At 42.3% G+C, this 7,681-nt stretch overlaps 1 pseudogene; it reads right to left on the bottom strand.

Moving 5' to 3' along the window:
• Nucleotides 1-660: 660 nt before the first annotated feature.
• Nucleotides 661-812, bottom strand: LOC142355067 (5.8S ribosomal RNA; annotated as a pseudogene).
• Between the last annotated feature and the right edge of the window lie 6,869 nt (nt 813-7,681).

Genomic DNA, 7,681 nt, shown 5'->3' with positions numbered 1-7,681 from the left:
TAAGGACTATATAGTTCTAGGTTACTGTACACAACGACGTTCACATGTTGATGTTTCAGCTGCCGCTTACTAGAAACAACATAATACTTATCGTGCATACCTTTCCATAACTTGTCCTTTTCAGATGCATTAGTTTCCCTTTGTCTTGGCTTCTACAGTCAGACTGGCTACTAGTAACAGCACAGTACTAATCACATATCGTTCTACAGTTTGCAGACAACTTTCACATGTTGATGTTTCAGCTTTCGCCTACTAGAAACAACATAATACTCGCTGTATACATTTGTAGTTCTCTATGTAACTTTCATGTGAAGAAGTTTCGCCAGTCTTTTTGACTGTCTCAAATCTGAGTCATGCTTAGGCTACTAGTTGCTTCATAGTACTTATCGCCTCGAGATCATTGAACAAAACTTGATTTTCACATGTTGCTGTTTCAGCTTCCGCTTACTAGAAACAACATAATACTAGTCTCATTAAGTTCCGTCTCTTTGCAATTTTCTTATGAAGAAAATTCGCCATCACAATGACTCCAGCAGTTCTTGATCAAGGAATGCAATCATTGATCAGAATGCTATTATTTGAATCGGTTCTGCTTTAAGTGTTCCAATTTTATTGGAAGCACCAACAATAGAACATCAATGTGTTCAATCGAGAGTTATATAACCCTGAATCGGACGCAGTCAACAGCCGAAGCCGAGACCGCCTTTTGCGTTAGAGAGGTCGGTAAACAAATCTTGCGATTCATACCGAATTAACACATATAGCTGTGCTCCTCTTCGTAAAGCGAGCCAAGTGATCCCCTGTTGAAGGATGTATTTGGACCAATCTAGTAGCATTTGGTTTCCAACAAGCTCTCCCAAGTTAGCTTACTTATTGGGCTTTTCAACCAATTCGGTTGGCTACAAGCATCATCAAAGTACTAGCCACAGTTTGATCGCAAAATTCTACGACTTTCACATGTTGATGTTTCGGCTTGCGCTTAGCCTACTATAAGCAACATAATACTAGTCATATCATAGAGCGTGATCAGCTTGTGACGTTCTCATGATGAAGTTTCACCAACAGTGTCTCACTTCGAGCTTAAATCCAGCTACTAGTAACTACACAGTACTGACTGCAACGATAACTTTTATCTATACCTTTCACATGCTGCGCTTTCGGCCAGGGCCTACTAACGTCAACATAATACTCGATATAAACTTTTGTTCATGATGCAGCTTCCCCATGCAGAAGTTTCGCCTTCAAATGCTCTCTTGGCCATATGACGTAAGAAAAGGTTACTAGTAACATCACAGTACTAGCCACAGTTTGATTGCAAAATTCTACGACTTTCACATGTTGATGTTTCGGCTTGCGCTTAGCCTACTAGAAGCAACATAATACTAGTCATATCATAGAGCGTGATCAGCTTGTGACGTTCTCATGATGAAGTTTCACCAACAGTGTCTCATTTCGAGCTTAAATCCAGCTACTAGTAACTACACAGTACTGACTGCAACGCTAACTTTTATCTATACCTTTCACATGCTGCGCTTTCGGCCAGGGCCTACTAACGTCAACATAATACTCGATATAAACTTTTGTTCATGATGCAGCTTCCCCATGCAGAAGTTTCGCCTTCAAATGCTCTCTTGGCCATATGACGTAACACAAGGTTACTAGTAACATCACAGTACTAGCCACAATTTGATCGCAAAAATTCTACGACTTTCACATGTTGATGTTTCGGCTTGCGCTTAGCCTACTAGAAGCAACATAATACTAGTCATATCATGGAGCGTGATCAGCTTGTGACGTTCTCATGATGAAGTTTCACCAACAGTGTCTCATTTCGAGCTTAAAATCCAGCTACTAGTAACTACACAGTACTGACTGCAACGATAACTTTTATCTATACCTTTCACATGCTGCGCTTTCGGCCAGGGCCTACTAATGTCAACATAATACTCGATATAAACTTTTGTTCATGATGCAGCTTCCCCATGCAGAAGTTTCGCCTTCAAATGCTCTCTTGGCCATATGACGTAACACAAGGTTACTAGTAACATCACAGTACTAGCCACAATTTGATCGCAAAATTCTACGACTTTCACATGTTGATGTTTCGGCTTGCGCTTAGCCTACTAGAAGCAACATAATACTAGTCATATCATAGAGCTTGATCAGCTTGTGACATTCTCATGATGAAGTTTCACCAACAGTGTCTCATTTTGAGCTTAAATCCAGCTACTAGTAACTACACAGTACTGACTGCAACAATAACTTTTATCTATACCTTTCACATGCTGCGTTTTCGGCCAAGGCCTACTAACGTCAACATAATACTCGATATAAAATTTTTGATCATGATGCAGCTTTCCCATGCAGAAGTTTCGCCTTCAAATGCTCTCTTGGCCATATGACGGAACACCAGGTTACTAGTAACATCACAGTACTAGCCACAGTTTGATTGCAAAATTCTACGACTTTCACATGTTGATGTTTCGGCTTGCGCTTAGCCTACTAGAAGCAACATAATACTAGTCATATCATAGAGCGTGATCAGCTTGTGACGTTCTCATGATGAAGTTTCACCAATAGTGTTTCATTCGAATTGGTTCTGCTTTAAGCTCTCCAATTGTTTTGGATGAACCAGTTTTGCCCTTCGAAGCCACTTTTGTGAGCTTTTGTGGGTCTTTACCAAGAGGATATACCTCAAGGCCTCTTTCAATTCCTTTAAGTTCTTTCAACTCCTTTACAGTTTCTAGGTTCACATAGCTGCAAACCTTATTTCTAGTTTTAAGTCTGGCCAACTTGGGGAGAGTTGGTGCAGACCGTGACCAATTCTAGTAGGATGCCACAACAAGAATGTGATCAACTTAGCTTGTCGATGAACCTGCCCCACATTCAAACAACTCTATCGCCTTTTCCTCGTATAGTTATATGCGAGGGCCTCTCATAGAGAGCGCTGTTAGCAACCTTTTCCACATAGACGATAAAGTTGTGAGTGTTTTGCACATGGCTGTTGTCATCACCACGTGACGAGTCAACTCAGCTTGACTCTCTACACTCCGACAAGCTTTGCACATACGCCTTTAGTTCAGTATGTGTCTTTAATCTGACTCCGGTGCCTCAAGCCGGAAAAATTGTCAGATTATGATCATTATCGGTTAGTCATCCCGATGCAAGATCGTATCGTACTGTCTTTGTCTACCTCCAGATTCCGAAGAACAGGAGGAGACTCTCCCAGACCTACATATCTGGGAGAATGTTCAGAGGGCGAGAAGCTGTGGATTACTCTCCCCTAAGAACTGACTAAACTTTACCCTCGTCCAAGGTAAGTTTATTTTAGCTAGCCTTCTATGTAAAGGATCTGAGGCTAAGCTGTGTTTTTTCGAGCCTTTGGCTCGGAGCAAGTTCAGTGGGCGCCCCGAGTAGCTCAACTCTTTCCCACTGAACAGCGCAACGCTCTGTCACTCGCTGGGATTTTTGCGTGTCGGTTCTAACCACGCGACTTGTGGACCTTTTTAGGCCTTTCTCATTCACAAGTCTATAGCTGGGCTTCTATAACCCAGCTTCTGAGATCTAGATAGCTGCAGTTCTGCTAGGCTGCTTTTGCTAACTAGTCTCCCTTTAAGCAGTCCCTTGCCATGACTGCTGAACTATGTATCCACACAAGTAGTTTTTGAGCTCGATACATAATTCGAGATTGGTTGCCAAGCAATCTCTAGCGACAGAGCGTCATGCGCACTACAGACATGGCCTCTACCAGCAGCCATGCCCGAAGGAATCAATCACTGATCCTTCCGCAGGTTCCCCTACGGAAACCTTGTTACGACTTTTACTTCCTCTAGACAATTAAGCTCGATCCGCTTCATCCCGTTGCCGGAGACCGAAGTCCCAACAGTAGGAATTTGCAATTCTTGCTTAACTATCCAATCAGTAGTAGCGACGGGCGGTGTGTACAAAGGGCAGGGACGTAATCCCTATGAGTTGTTGACTCATAAGTACCAGGAATTCCTGGTTCACGTCTGCAAGTTACAACAGACGATCCCCTTGAAGCGCTGTACTTTTCTCTGATTGCCCAGTCCATTTCGGACCAAGGGCTGAGTACTCAATCTAAAAGTACACAGTGTAGCGCGCGTGCAGTCCAGAACATCTAAGGGCATCACAGACCTGTTATAGCCTCACTTCATCTGCGGTATTTAATTCCGCATAGTTCCTCTAAGAAGTGTTTGAATTCACATATAGTGAATTTCATTATTTAGATGGAGAAGATCTCGTTCGTTATCGGAATTAACCAGACAGATCACTCCACTAACTAAGAACGGCCATGCACCACCGCCCATATAATCATGAAAGATATTCAATCTGTCAATCCTTAAGATGTCTGGACCGGGTGAGTTTTCCCGTGTTGAGTCAAATTAAGCCGCAGGCTCCACTCCTGGTGGTGCCCTTCCGTCAATTCCTTTAAGTTTCGATTTTGCAACCATACTTCCCCCGGAACCAATAAACTTTGGTTTCCCGGTTAATCTCTTGCCAAGTCAAGATCGACTTTGACAAATTGTAGGTTGGTATAGTTTATGGTCAGAATTACGAGGGTATCTAATCCTCTTCAATACTCTGACTTTCGTTCTTGATTAATGAAAACATTCTTGGCAAATGCTTTCGCAGTAGTTTGTCTTGCCACGATCCAAGAATTTCACCTCTAACGTAGCAATACAAATGCCCCCGTCTGTTCCTTTCAATCATTACCGCACTCAGCCAACCGGCATCAATCGAGTAGCGGGTCATTCTCCATTATTCCATGCTTTATTATTCGATCCCAAAGGATGCTTTGAACACTCTAATTTTCTCAGGGTGAAAACACCGTTTCCACAGTTCGTCACATTTAAGTGCAAACTATTTCTTCGATGCGAAGGATGAGCGGAACGAGTCAACAGATTTAACTGAAGACCATGTTGCCGTTCTACTCAAACAGATCCAACTATGAGCTTTTTAAACGCAGCAACTATTGCATACGCTTGTAGAGGCTGGTATTACCGCGGCTGCTGGCACCAGACTTGCCCTCTACTCGTTCATCAATGGAGCTTTTAAGTCCATTCCATTCTGATTACAAACCATAAAGGTTCATATCATTATTTCTAGTCACTACCTCCTCGTGCGGAGAGTGGGTAATTTGCGTGCCTGCTGCCTTCCTTGGATGTGGTAGCCGTTTCTAAGGCTCCCTCTCCGGAATCGAACCCTGATTCCCCGTTACCCGTCACAACCATGGTAGTCCGTTACACTACCATCATAGGTTGATAGGTCAGAAATTCGGAAGTTCCGTCCCCAAGCCGAAGCTATCTGGGATCTTTCAGTTACTAGGACTCATCACGGGATGTGTCTGTACTTAGCAAATCACCCGGTGTAGTCTTGTAAAAGTCTCCGACAGTGTCGGACAATCAGCATGCATTAGCTGCAGGGTTACCGCAGTTATTCATTTAGCTTGCAAATCAACTAATAGATAGTAACTGATTTAATGAGCCATTCGCGGTTCCACTTTTTCAAGCTTCGCTTGCACATGCATGGCTTAGTCTTTCAGACAAGCATATGGCAACTGACAGGATCAATCAGTTTAATTGTACTTTGAACAATCTTTCGATTTGTTCGAATTTAGAAAGACATAGCCTTGCGGCCTCGTCAATCTTGCTTTGAGCTTTTTAAATCACGAAGAGTTTCAATGCATGCTTTGGCATGGCTACTAGTTACTACACAGTACTCTACACACTTAGAGTTACCCACGATTACACATTTCACATGCTGATGTTTCGGCTCGCGCGTACTAGAAACAGCATAATACTATGTGTACTGGTAGATAGCGCTCTGTGAGCATTTCCCATGAGCAGGTTTTGCCCTCCAAATCTCTGTTCTACTGTTACCAATACCGGCTAACAACTGTATCATACTAGGGAGAATTGACTCATGATTTAAAAACCAGATGTTCACATGTCGATGTTTCGGCTCTCGCCTACTAGAAACAACATAATACTAGTCTGTTAAAAATCTCAATCACGCCGCCTCTTCAGATACAGAAGTTTTACCTTTTATTGGTTAGAGAACAGCTTTCCAGCTGTCGACATGGTTACTAGTAACAACACCGTACTCAACACAAAAACTTTTCAACTTCACAACTTTCACATGCTGATGTTTCTGCTTTCGCATACTAGAAACAGCATAATACTTATTGTTTTGTCAAGTAATTTGTGTGTCTTTCCCATGTGAAGTTTCACCGGTCAACAATGTTTCCCTGACCAATTACGGCTACTAGTAGCTGTATAATACTAGGGAAAATGATTGAGGATTTAATATCAGATTTTCACATGTTGATGTTTCGGCTTTCGCCTACTAGAAACAACATAATACTAGTCTGCTAAGAAATCTCGCTCAAATTGCCTTTTCACATACAGAAGTTTCACCTTCTATTGGTTAGAGAACAGTTCTCAGCTGTCGACATGGTTACTAGTAACAACATCGTACTCAACACAAAAATTCTTCAACTTCACAACTTTCACATGCTGATGTTTCTGCTTTCGCGTACTAGAAACAGCATAATACTTATTGCTTTGTCAAGAAGTGTGTGTGTCTTTCCCATGCGAAAGTTTCACCGGTCAGCAATAATTGCCGTGTCCAATTAAGGTTACTCATAGCTGTATAATACTAGGGAAAATGATTGAGGATTTAATATCAGATTTTCACATGTTGATGTTTCGGCTTTCGCCTACTAGAAACAACATAATACTAGTCTGCTAATAAATCTCGCTCAAATTGCCTTTTCACATACAGAAGTTTCACCTCTTCTTGGTCACTGTACAGATGATGCTGTCTGTTCTTTATTTGGTTCTGCTTATTATAAGGAGGGGCATCACTCCTTCCTCCTTGGTTTGCATGCATTAAGCCTGCTTTGTGAAAAGCGTATCTTTCTAGCTTTTCTTCGCCTTACTCGAGTAGGACGATACAATCCAGACATTAGTCAGTCTTGGTGTAAAGTCACTGAGTATTATTCGGTTCTGCTTTATTCAGCAATATGCTGTATAATTGTTGTAATTTGCGAACATATTTGTTCTCAGTTCCGAACTACTAGCGACGACAGATTACCAGCGGTCATGAGCCATCAAGGTAGTTCTTTGGTGCATCAAGTAGAGAGGTGCCATCAAACAACACTTCCCTAATAATGCTACACACATAGAATTTGCTACAGTGCAGCTTTTTACTTTGCAAAATTTGCGCACAAATTTTGCATAGAATAAATGTTTTATCAAGATTTTTAGATCCCCTCCCTTGAGAGAACGTTACTCCTTTAAGTGAACACCCCGCGGCGTCCTGTTGTTATTGCTTATAACCATTTCGCAAGCCGGAGGCATAATGCACTACGCAAGCCGCTACTTTGGCACAGAGGCACCTAGTTTTACACCCGGGACTTCAGGTGGCCCAGTTTTACACCCAGTACAGCGGTGCCAGTTGGTAACCCGGTGGATCCTCGGAGACCAGACATGATCATAGATCAAACCCGATGTATGCTACTCCTGAACGTATAGTATCTCCACTGTGCAATGAAATTATCGTTCGTTTCGGGCCTTCCTATACGTTCAGCAGACAATCGCTAGGAATTCACCTCGTGACCCGTGGTGACCACACTGGATTTCAAGTTTATTGATTTGGA

This window comes from Convolutriloba macropyga, unplaced genomic scaffold, assembly GCF_964194025.1.
Source record: "Convolutriloba macropyga unplaced genomic scaffold, txConMacr16.3 SCAFFOLD_6251, whole genome shotgun sequence".
Classification (NCBI taxonomy): Eukaryota; Metazoa; Xenacoelomorpha; order Acoela; family Convolutidae; genus Convolutriloba; species Convolutriloba macropyga.
The sequence above is the reverse complement of the archived record's forward strand: the minus strand, read 5'-3'. Positions and strand labels throughout refer to the sequence as shown.